The sequence below is a fragment of the Electrophorus electricus genome, chromosome 18 (assembly GCF_041902795.1).
Source record: "Electrophorus electricus isolate QZ-2024a chromosome 18, ASM4190279v1, whole genome shotgun sequence".
In the NCBI taxonomy this organism is placed as follows: Eukaryota; Metazoa; Chordata; class Actinopteri; order Gymnotiformes; family Gymnotidae; genus Electrophorus; species Electrophorus electricus.
In genome coordinates, this window is record NC_137514.1 from 20,764,463 (window position 1) to 20,777,353 (window position 12,891).

Genomic DNA, 12,891 nt, shown 5'->3' on the forward strand with positions numbered 1-12,891 from the left:
ATCTGCGTTATCCTAGTAGACCGTTCTCATGTCTAACCTAATAAGCTAATTGCCCTTGGCTTTGGAGACGTTATCCTGGAATATTCATCCTCCTGGGAGACGCTGACATGAGGACAGCTGCAAAGACAGCCGCCCTTCCATGGTTCGGCCCTTCCATGGTTCGGCCCTTCCGTGAGTAGGAGCATCCGTGAGTGTCCATTAATGACCTTTCACACAGAGTCATTCAGAATAGCACGTCTGCTAGGGCTAGGGTTAGAGTTAGAGTTAGAGTTAGAGTTAGGGTTAGGGTTAGAGTTAGGGTTAGAGTTAGGGTTAGAGTTAGAGTTAGAGTTAGAGTTAGGGTTAGAGTTAGAGTTAGAGTTAGAGTTAGGGTTAGAGTTAGAGTTAGAGTTAGAGTTAGGGTTAGGGTTAGAGTTAGGGTTAGAGTTAGGGTTAGAGTTAGAGTTAGAGTTAGAGTTAGGGTTAGGGTTAGAGTTAGGGTTAGGGTTAGGGTTAGGGTTAGAGTTAGAGTTAGGGTTAGGGTTAGAGTTAGGGTTAGGGTTAGGGTTAGGGTTAGAGTTAGAGTTAGAGTTAGAGTTAGAGTTAGAGTTAGAGTTAGGGTTAGAGTTAGAGTTAGGGTTAGGGTTAGGGTTAGGGTTAGGGTTAGAGTTAGAGTTAGGGTTAGGGTTAGGGTTAGAGTTAGAGTTAGGGTTAGGGTTAGGGTTAGAGTTAGAGTTAGAGTTAGGGTTAGGGTTAGACTTAGAGTTAGAGTTAGAGTTAGAGTTAAAGTAGGATTAGCATTAGAATTAGGGTTAGAGTTCCTCCTTCCCTCACCAGTGTAACTCTTTTCTGCTCACGCTGATTTGATCTTCACAGCGATCTCCTTAATTTATTCAAATTGTCCTCACACTATACGATTATTGAATTTATTGATTCAGTTTGACCTCAATGTGTTGCTTTAGGTGACTAAAAAATTCAATAACCTATTGCATAATAATTTATTGTTTTAAGATACTGGGTTAAATGGATTAGATGGGCTACTTTTATTTATTTATATATGTTTATTTATTTATTTTATGTATGCACTTGTTAATTGATTTGAGCCTTTATTTTGGTCCCTGCTCTAAACTGACAATGAATGGAAGCAATTTTGATTTGGGGCCTTGTTTAAGTAACAACTATTTTCTGTAATTATCCTTCAAGCTTCACTTCAGCACTATATGGGCTGAAAACGGCCGTCGAAGGCACTTAGAGTCCTTTACGTTACCGAATACATTATATGCAAATGAATTGGACAGACACTCATGAATAATAATGAGACAAGAGCAATTATTGCTGTACTGAGGGAATACCTTGGAGGAGAAAATGGCTCTAACACAAACAGATGCCCCAGGACCGCCATGAACGTTACAGGGAGACAACAATACGATTGTTTTATCATTGATAAAAAAAAAAACAAAGTCCCAGTCTGTATTTTCACTTTTGCTAATTGTTTTGACACAAGCACTTCTGCACATGATGTCACCTCTCCAAGTCTCATGCACATCCTACGATGGTCAGGTTTCCGTGCTCTACATGTTGGCATCTCCTTCCTGTACTGCCGCACGTGTTCTAGCGTGACTGGTGTCCAGTGTGACGTGAAGCGATGTGAGCTCTGCTTATCTGGGGTGCAGGACAATGATTAGCATGGTGAGACGTGTAGGGCAGGTCCGTTTGGACCGCAACTGAAAAACGGAGACAGCAGTCCTGGGGCGGCTTGGCGTTAGTAAGGGGATCCACAGACGCCGGTGACTGTGGCTCATCGTTCTGGTGCCACGGCATTTTGGGGCCTGGATTTAAACAGATGCATGTGCAGAGATGGGCAGTACCTGCTTAATAGGATCCAACCCTAGTAGTGGGCGGGTACAGAGCAGCGATGAGGAGATGATGTTGGGGCTCATACACTACAGCTGGGATGTCAGCATTTACACTGTGAATCTGGTTCTGCTCAAGTCAGACACTACACCTATTTCTGTATTTTTCTGTCATCAATTTCTTTTTAGTCATTGTTTTTAATATATATATATATATATATATATATATATATATATATATATATATATATATATATATATATATATATATATATATTTATGCATGTGGTTATTTATCATTTGATGGTTCTATCTTTCCATCCAGAGTCCAGGGTCGGGCCAGGCACACGTGTTCAGATGGGTCCTTACTGTGCCGTCAGTCAGTGCTCCTCCAATCCTGGACAGCCAACGAGGACGAACAGAGTTGTTGGGGGTGGAGCTTCCGGCCAGAGCGGAGTGCTGTACTCATCTGCGGATACCTGCACGTTTCTGCGACGACTACTCCGATGCCCTTGCGCCGGCGCTTGCTCTCTGTCCCCTGAGCTTCCCCATCGGCAACCATGTCAGGTTGATTATTGACTTCCTGTGGTGTCTGTCATCTAATAAATCTCAACCTATCACCCCCACCCCCCTCCCTCCCAACAACCTAATTAAATCGTCCCCAAAGCCAAGCTGTTAGATGGCGTGAGAGAAAATTTAAATTGAGTGTTTCTGCACAGAATGGCCTTCCTGTGAACCTCCTCAGTCTGATCGCACGATCTCTTGCCCTTCGGAATGGCAACAGCAGCCAATGTCTTTCCTGACTGAGTGGGCGGGGAGGAGCCAGCCCCGGCTCCGGTGACTTTGATTGGGCGACGAAGATATCAGTTTCCTGGACACCAGGCTAGAAACGCCACACTCTGCCTCTTCTTTGAGAGCTGAGTTCTTCCATGTCTGATGTCAGGAGTTGCCAGACACAGACGTGGACAGTCATCAGATAAACATATATGACATGTAGCGAGCATGCGACATACACAGTGACGGTTTCCACAGTCTAAACGCTGTGGCCAGAGTGAAGGTGTTGATTCGAGCTTCTCCCGGGCAGGCCGGCAAGGTTGACAAAGGGACTTGTTTTTGAAGGTATCGGCACGCAGTTGCTCTGAGACTGCTGATGGCGCACCGGTGTGGGTTTGGAGACTGCAGAGAGGAGAAGCTGGTTGGATGGGATGTTTTGTTTGAGGAAAGGGAGAAAAAAAGTTTCCCTGTACTGCACGTGCTGTGATTTTATTCATCTATTTTATTATTTATTTTTTGAGTGACAGAGCTGGAAGTTTTTGTACCTGAAAGTGAATTGGGACTGTGCCTTACATTATGTTAGGCTCAGAGCTTTGCACTTTTATTTAAGTAGAATAATCCCAGATATAACCAGACATGATTTATTTAAGTAAAATACTCCGAGACATAAACAGAGGTGCTACTGGCTGATTTAAGATAATCCCACACATAGGCAGAATTATTTCTGCTACTGGTCATCAGAAAAGACAAGGCTAGCACTGTTAACACTCTTTAGAGAGGGATTTTGAGCCTCATGATGTAATTTCCCATTTTTGAGAAACACTAGAGTGAAAAGGGGTACTAAAAATCACCCCCGACTCCGTATCCTTCGTGCGCAGCCATGTAACTACCCCTGCATGGATCCCACCCAGAGTCCGGGCATGGGTCTTCATCGGGGCTGAAACACGGTGGATGCTTCCAGCTCTGGCGTTCCCACCTGCGGGAAAAGGCTGAGGCTTAATTGAGCTGAAGACGAACTGAGGCAAGTGTCACTGGAACTCCGATAGATCTGCCCAATAAGCCCACATGTATGAATCTCAAATTAATGGTTGCCAGGCAACATCAATCCTGCGAATTCTCTCCCTGCCGCTCTCTCATTTTCTAGCTCGCCTGTTCCCTTTCCCTCTCTCTCCCTCTCTCTCCCTCTCTCTCCCTCTCTCTCACTCTATTTTTCCCTCTCTCTCCCTCTCTCTCCCTCTCTCTCACTCTATTTTTCCCTCTCTCTCCCTCTCTCTCCCTCTCTCTCACTCTATTTTTCCCTCTCTTTCCCTCTCTCTCCCTCTCTCTCCCTCTCTCTCACTCTATTTTTCCCTCTCTGTCTCTCCCTCTCTCCCTCTCTCTCTCCATTTTTAATTTAGCTAAAGTTAATCTCTTTTCATTTTTTTTTGAAGCCTCGAGATAATTAATGCAAATTTCAAATGAGAAACTTATTCAGAAAAGAGCAGTCAAAGAAATACGTTAACGAGGCCGTGATGTCCCAATTATCGTCCCCTCGCACTCGCCGCAGGCTGGCATCTGGGAACGTGTCCCGTGCCGGAACATTGTGCAGCGGGCAGTGCCGCATGGTAAACAGTCGTCTGTGTGTTTGTTTCTGTTTCAGGTTCACCTGCTCGCTCCGTGAGCCAGTGCGTTCTGGTCTTGTCGTGATGGGCATGTCAGACAGCGGGCGCCGAAACAGAAGCCTCGCCCCGTAGCGATCGGCACGCGCCCGCTGAGACGGATGTGCGACTCCCCGCCCCAGTCTGAGCCAAAGAGGCACATCGTGATGGAAGCTGTGCTACAGCACGTAAATAAAGTGAAACCAAAAACTTAATGCCCCGCCTTCTTCGACAGGTCACAATTTGTCTGATACAGGAGCAACTCTTTAGAATTGACAATCAGAATTACATAACGTGACATCTGATTTGATTTGAATGTCTGATCGTCTGATTCAGGTGTATCTCTGGATTTGATATGATCAGACTTAAATATGCCTTTAACACACTTTGTTTTCTATTGCTTGCAAACAGTAGTGAAGTAGATGGGAGAAGGAAGAACTGTGTATCAGTTCATTCATTCATTTAAATTGTACCAAAACGTGTTTTGATGTGCTGTTTTCTGTCGGTTTCCAGTGTGGGTCCTGGACAGCCGCCCAGTGCATAACAGGACATCTGTACTGCAGCTTTCCCTGTTTGTATAGGTTATTTATGACGTTATGATCGCGGCCAACACGGCATAATCTCCATCCAGAGGTGATGTGGATGGATGTGGTTTACATGAGATGGATGGATGGATGGATGATGGATGGATGGAGGGAAAGCAGTCTTAGCTCAAAGGATGGAAGGATAGGTTTGTGCATTTTGAGTGTGACCTGTTTTAACAGATTTCCGCTCTGACTGTGTTTTCACACAGTAAGACACTAGAAAGATACTGGTAAGACACCAGTAAGGCACACGCACCGCGCGAGCCGCCCTGCAACCAAAACCCTCAGCCATGCGGAAGATCATTACTGGAGTTTCAGATGCATCATGGGAGAACAGTAGCTGAGTATGGCGTCTGCGCTCTGTCACTCTGACAGCCGTGATGGGCTGAGGTTATTCTCCACGTCAGCATCCTCTCCCTCGGAAGACGACGGCCTCCAGCCTGGAGGGAACGCGGCCAGGCAGAAGTCATTGCTCTTATTCTCGAAGTGCTGAGCAAAGATGTAGCAGGAAATAGTGCAAAAAAAACCCCTAGACTTCCTGCTCATTTCGCAGAGGCGTTTTACTGCGTGTCACAAAGTTAATGCGAAAACTGGTTAATTAGGAAAATCGCTTGAGTGTGCAGAGTATCACGGGAAGATGCAGGCACACGGCCTGGTTAATTAATTAAATTAATTGCCCGACACTGCAAGCTGGTAAAAAAATAAGTAATTGGTATTGAATGATATGTTAATTTATCCAGTGCCTCATTATGGTTTTACTGGAGTGAATTATAATGTTAAATAATGAACACCGAATGAGGAGGGGACAGTGTAGAAAGATCTGCTCACGATAAAGTCTCCATGAAGGTAGACCTGGCATGTGCTGTTGGCTGTGTAGATCATGGCCTAACAGAGACGCTGAATCTTCACATGGCTGTGTCGTTGCTTAGGAAACGACAGACCAGCAGCTTGCACTCTGCGTGTGTTTCTAGAATCCCAGATTACACACACTGGCTCGGGTACACCACACTTTGTTTTTGTTTCCTCCTCGTGCCTTTCCTGGAGGGGGACGGGGGAAAACTGTGGAAGCACACTGTCATAGTGTAACACACAGTACAAGCACACTGCAATAATGAAGCACACTATCATAGTGTAACACACAGTACAAGCACACTGCAATAATGAAGCACACTGTCATAGTGTAACACACAGTACAAGCACACTGCAATAATGAAGCACACTGTCATAGTGTAACACACAGTACAAGCACACTGCAATAATGAAGCACACTATCATAGTGTAACACACAGTACAAGCACACTGCAATAATGAAGCACACTGTCATAGTGTAACACACAGTACAAGCACACTGCAATAATGAAGCACACTGTCATAGTGTAACACACAGTACAAGCACACTGCAATAATGAAGCACACTGTCATAGTGTAACACACAGTACAAGCACACTGCAATAATGAAGCACACTGTCATAGTGTAACACACAGTACAAGCACACTGCAATAATGAAGCACACTGTCATAGTGTAACACACAGTACAAGCACACTGCAATAATGAAGCACACTGTCATAGTGTAACACACAGTACGAACACACTGCAATAATGAAGCACACTGTCATAGTGTAACACACAGTACAAGCACACTGCAATAATGAAGCACACTATCATAGTGTAACACACAGTACAAGCACACTGCAATAATGAAGCACACTGTCATAGTGTAACACACAGTACGAACACACTGCAATAATGAAGCACACTGTCATAGTGTAACACACAGTACAAGCACACTGCAATAATGAAGCACACTGTCATAGTGTAACACACAGTATGAACACACTGCAATAATGAAGCACACTGTCATAGTGTAACACACAGTACAAGCACACTGCAATAATGAAGCACACTATCATAGTGTAACACACAGTACAAGCACACTGCAATAATGAAGCACACTGTCATAGTGTAACACACAGTACGAACACACTGCAATAATGAAGCACACTGTCATAGTGTAACACACAGTACAAGCACACTGCAATAATGAAGCACACTGTCATAGTGTAACACACAGTACGAACACACTGCAATAATGAAGCACACTGTCATAGTGTAACACACAGTACAAGCACACTGCAATAATGAAGCACACTGTCATAGTGTAACACACAGTACAAGCACACTGCAATAATGAAGCACACTGTCATAGTGTAACACACAGTACAAGCACACTGCAATAATGAAGCACACTGTCATAGTGTAACACACAGTACAAGCACACTGCAATAATGAAGCACACTGTCATAGTGTAACACACAGTACGAACACACTGCAATAATGAAGCACACTGTCATAGTGTAACACACAGTACAAGCACACTGCAATAATGAAGCACACTATCATAGTGTAACACACAGTACAAGCACACTGCAATAATGAAGCACACTGTCATAGTGTAACACACAGTACGAACACACTGCAATAATGAAGCACACTGTCATAGTGTAACACACAGTACAAGCACACTGCAATAATGAAGCACACTGTCATAGTGTAACACACAGTACAAACACACTGCAATAATGAAGCACACTGTAATAGTGTAACACATATCTGAAGATCTCCTACGGGGAGTCTGCACAGAACTGGATGCTGGGACTTTTTCTGATGGTTTTGCACACTTAAGGTCCAAAGACGTCATGGCTTCACGGTTAACGTGCAAAGGAACATCTATGGAGGAATATTTTTATACAGGCTGTTGTCTCCAGGTGTAAGGACCAAAGAAACACCCATCAGGAGCATCACCGTGGGGAACTCTGGGAGCTCCACAATAGGAAACAACAAACAACAAAGTAACCAACAATAGTAAACAACCTGGCAGACCCCAGAAGACCACGAGAACAGGAGACCGTTCAGTCATGGAAAGAAAAGTAAAAACCTCAATTATCCCCTCGGGAGATTCAAAGAAGATAACAGCGCAGCGTCCAAGAGTCCAGGAGGAGAAACTCGGCCTCAGAAATACGCGAGACCACCGTACCACTTGCTGGAAGGAGCGAAGTGGAGAGGAAAAGGAGACGAGGACCTGCCAGCGATCCAGAGCTTGCAACTTCATCTGCGCGAGCATGGCGGGCTGCTAGCGAAACCCGCTTGCTCGTCTTCAGATAGTGCCGGTGTGATGAAATATGATGCACCCACAGACACCTTCGCCCGTGATGCAGCGGCCACCGTGGGACGCCGCGGAGGTCCGAGCGGTGCCAGAGCAGCAGAAGATGGACAAAGTCTTCTTCACCCGCCAGATCACCGCACACGTCAGCCAGGTGACCATCTCATTTGATATTATGCGGATCGGTTCAATTACTTCTTAACCTTCGGAACGCTGGCATTCTTCATTCGGGAAAAAAAACAACAACAAAAAAAACATTTTACTGCCATTTACTGGAGGTCACGCTTACATTCATCACTTCATTCATTGCTAAACGTGCATGGTGTCACTTACTGTTATTCAAAAGATCTTTCACTGTTCAGACATGACTAATCAACAATACTGTGTGCAGTTCTTGGACACACTCTGCTCATTTATTGCTCTGCATTGACTTTAAATGTCTGTCTGCTGTAGTTTCCTTTTTCTCTTTTGAGCGATTGGGTGGAATCGGTTCTGTTTGCTGTAACGCACCTGTGATTGGTCGACGTCCAGCTGGTTGCTGTCTGATTGGTCGCAGACCACCATGGGGCTGATTACATGGGGACTGCTCTCGTCTGCTCTAGACGGGGGTCCTGCGTCATGTGGCCTGCCCCTCTTTCACCTTAATGTCCCGCTCAGGACACGCCTACACTCGGGCAGGCGTGTGTGGTCAGTCCGTGTGTGATTAGGTGCACTTCCTGTCAGCAGGTGTCCACTTCCTTGTCTGTACAGAAATGGACCATCAGGCATCAGACTACACACAGTGTGTGTGTGTGTGTGTGTGAGTGTGTGTGTGTGTGAGTGTGTGTGTGTGTGTGTGTGTGTGAGTGTGTGTGTGTGAGAGTGTGTGTGTGTGTGTGCGTGTGTGTGTGTGTGTGTGCGTGAAGAAGATTCCATTTGAATAACTACATAGTATCACAGTAGAAGATGAAAAGATGTAAAGATAATAGGAACAGGAAGTCCTACAAAGCTCCTCCTCCCAATTCAGAAGCACTTTGCTCTCTCTGTCTGTTCTGTTATCTATCTATCTATCTATCTATCTATCTATCTATCTATCTATCTATCTATCTATCTATCTATCTATCTATCTATGAGTGTGTGTGTGTGTGTGTGTGTGTGTGTGTGTGTGTGTGTGTGTGTGTGTGTGTGTGTGTGTGATTTATTTGTGTGTTAGCTGGCATTCCTCTTCCACAGTTTTACTAAAATCTTCAAACCCCATGGCTTACAGGTATATGGTAGTTTAGACTGAAGCTTTGGCATAAACTTTAACGCCGAGCTGAGGCCCTCTGAAACACGTCCGTCTCTTCCTGGACTTCCACCGCCCCCAACATCAGCAGGTCAGCACCAGAAGGACTCGCAGGTCGGGCTTGTAACTGAACCACCACTGTACACCAGATATTAGCCCATATGCTCCATTTCTGCAATGCCGTAAGAGTTGCTGGACTATTCCTGGACTCTGCTGGGCTTTGCCAGACAATGTTCAACTGTCCTGGACTCTGCTGGACTTGGTTCAGGTCTCCTGGACTCCGTTGCTGGATTCTGCTGGACTTAGACGGACTTTCTTGAACTCGGTCAGACTTTGCTGGATTCAGCTGGACCCCAGGCATATGGATCAGAATCAGTTGGCTGTTCTCTGCTGCCATGCCCACCACGTGGACAGATTGGCTCCTGCCTTGAGGTTCCTTTCTTCTGTTAATAACGTCAAGTGGTTCTTAGAGCCAGCAGATAACAGCATGAAATAAATAACAAAATAAGGCATGATGAAGTGTGCAGAGGTTTCATTTCATTATCATGCTAAATATTCACACTTCAAATAATGGACATTGAATTTTAATTAATGTAGCAGACTCAAAGGGTTTATTAAAAAAATCTCCAGTAAGCTAAAAAATCCATTTCAACTGACAAACTTAAAATTCTACACTTTAAACCAATATTGGTTCGTTTAAGTGCACAAGTTCTGTGATTTAAGTTGAACGGGAAAAAAAACAAGTTTGTTTTAAAGAACTGAGGGTTTTTTTCCCCTGAACAAATTTTCTAAGCACCAGGAGAAGGCGGCGAGGACAGCTGAGTGGGTCAGAACAAAGCACATCAAACAGCGTGGCCCGGGATGACGCAAGCCCAGGTTAACGTGGTGACTTTGTTAAGAAATAAACACACTGTGCTCTTAATTGCACTAACGAGCCACTATGCAAATCTCCTTTGATGGTATGCAAATGGGGTCATTCGGCGGGAAGGGAAAGGAGACGGGATAACTCGCCTGTCTTCCCGTTTAATTATGCGCACGGGGCAGAAGAGAGCCACGAGGGCAGGAGGGCCCAGGGGCTCGTCCAGCCGAGGTCCGGACTTGTCCGAGTTTGGACTGTCCCACGGAGACACATGCATGCACTGTTTGTCCCATAACACAGTTCCATGTCTTTTCAGCTGCAAGGTTTTACTTCAAACAATCCGATTATTTTCTGCTAATCACAATTTCTAAAAAACCTGCCGACCTCGGAATCTGTGCAGATCCTCATGGCCTGAGCACTCGCGTCATGTCGCGGCGTCTTACGGCCCTGGCGGCCTCTCATTTGTGTTTCGTTTACGTCTCCGTGAGACATGCGGGCTGAGAGCAGTTCTCTCACCCGTGACTCGACACTCCGCGAGTTTGCCCTGGAAGCAGGAGGAACGTTCATCTGGGAAAAGGAAAATGAAAGCAGAGCCCATGTGCCACATGACCTAGTTTTCCCCTCCCGTATCCAGCCGCAGGCAATGATGCCAGTTGCTAGTGGCAACGTCGGACTCGGCAGTCTCCGATGCGGTCTCTCTCTCTCTCTCTCTATCTCTCTCTCTCTCTCTCTCTCTCTCTGTGCTGTCTATTTGTTTCATTCTCTCCATCTCTCTCTCTGATGTTCTTTACATCTTAGCCTCTGCTCTTGCTTTTCATTTCTCTCTCTCTCTCTCTCTCTCTCTCTCTCTCTCTCGCCAGAATTTGCAGACATACAAGCCTGCTTGTCTGGAATCAGTGGTGTGTTTAACACATTACAAACCCAGGCCCACCTCTGCTACCATGTCTGGAGGGGAGGGGCCAGAGCAGCGTGGCCAGAGGGGAGGGGCTAGGAAGGGCACACGCCCCTCACCGACCTGGGGCTAATAGAACAACCCCAGCATCTACCAGCATCTGCACGGGCAGGCCCGGCACTTAGACCCCGCCTCTTGCTAATCTGGAGGATTTAAACGGCCAGTCACGCGTCACTCTTTGTTTCGTTTAATGATTTTAAGTCTGTGAATGGAAATGTGCCAGTAGAGACTTTTGGTTTTCCCTCTCTCTTGTGACTCCGCCCCCCCACCTGCTAATCCCTAACTCGGATGATGGAAAATGATGACTTTGACTCCGCCTCGCGGTGCCCACCCCCTCATCATCATGTATTTACCCTATCCATTTAAACCTCGGTGCTTTATTAATATTCAGTGACCTATTTGCATACTAAGTAAACAGCTTGGCGTTCCGTGATCCTGAAACGGGCGACTGTAGTTAAATAATTCAGCGCCCGTCTGCAGAAATTCTTGCACGACGTCGGGAGTGCGCAGCATGTGACATCGAGTAGGAAACGGAGCGCTTTGACGCATACTGATTTGAACGCGTTTCCTTGTTAAAATGCAGCTCTGGGCTTCCCAGTGCCAATTTACGGATAGTTTTCCTGAATGACGAAGGCAACGAAGGTTCAGATGGCAAACACATGGGTCTGCCGCTTTGGCACGCCGCGCACGCTACTGTTAAACACACGCGCCACTCTTCTATTAAACGCGCCATATAAGAACCTCTCTCTCTCTCTCTCTCTCTCTCTCTCTCTCTCTCTCTCTCTCTCTCTCTCTCTCCCTCTCTCTCTCTCTCTCTCCCTCTCTCTCTCTCTCTCTCTCTCTCTCTCTCTCTCTCTCTCTCTCTCTCTCTCTCTCTCTCTCTCTCTCTCTCTCTCTCTCTCTCTCTCTCTCTCTCTCTCTGTCTCTCTCTCTCTCTCTCTCTCTCTCTCTCTCTCTCTCTCTCTCTCTCTCTCTCTCTCTCTCTCTCTCTCTCTCTCTCTCTCTCCTCTCTCTCTCTCTCTCTCTCTCTCTCTCTCTCTCTCTCTCTCTCTCTCTCTCTCTCTCTCTCTCTCTCTCTCTCTCTCCTCTCTCTCTCCCTCTCTCTCTCTGTCTCTCTCTCTCTCTCTCTCTCTCTCTCTCTCTCTCTCTCTCCTCTCTGTCTCTCTCTCCTCTCTCTCTCTCTCTCTCTGTCTCTCTCTCTACTCTCTCTCTCTCTCTCTCTCTCTCTCTCCCTCTCTCTCTCTCTCTCTCTTGTCTCTCTCTCTCTCTCTCTCTCTCTCTCTCTCTCTATATATATATATATATATATATATACACATACACACAGCCTAGCCAAAAAAAAAGGTCACCACCTTTATTTAACTAAGCAACTAGGTAAGAGCCTCCCATTGGATAATTACTGCATGTGTGATTATGTTTCAGCTGGCAACAAGTTATTTAACCCTAACTGATGCAGTGAGTAGCTTCTCATTTGTTAAACTACCATGTCGAAAGACACATCCTGTGGTCGTGGAAAAGATGTTAATCTGTTTCAGAAGCGTCAAATTATTGGAATGCATCGAGCAGAGAAAACATCTAAGGAGATTGCTGAAACTACTAAAATCGGGTTAAGAACTGTCCAACGCATTATTAAAAAGTGGAAGGACAGTGGGGAAACATCATCTTCGAGGAAGGAATGCGGTCGGAATAAAATCTTGAATGATCGTGATCGGCGATCACTTAAACGTGTGGTGAAATCAAATCATAGAGAAACAACAGTAGAATTCAGGGATATGTTTAATAGTGAAAGTAGGAGCATTTCCACACGCACAATGCAAAGGGAACTCA

The 12,891-nt window shown here is 45.6% G+C and overlaps 1 long non-coding RNA gene across 1 annotated transcript; it reads right to left on the reverse strand.

Moving 5' to 3' along the window:
* Nucleotides 1-8,169: 8,169 nt before the first annotated feature.
* Nucleotides 8,170-9,701, reverse strand: LOC145651978 (uncharacterized). The gene is made up of 3 exons (XR_014118149.1): nucleotides 9,234-9,701; nucleotides 8,500-8,731; nucleotides 8,170-8,210 (listed from the first exon to the last, which is right to left on the reverse strand). It is a non-coding gene; the product is annotated as an uncharacterized LOC145651978 (long non-coding RNA).
* Between the last annotated feature and the right edge of the window lie 3,190 nt (nucleotides 9,702-12,891).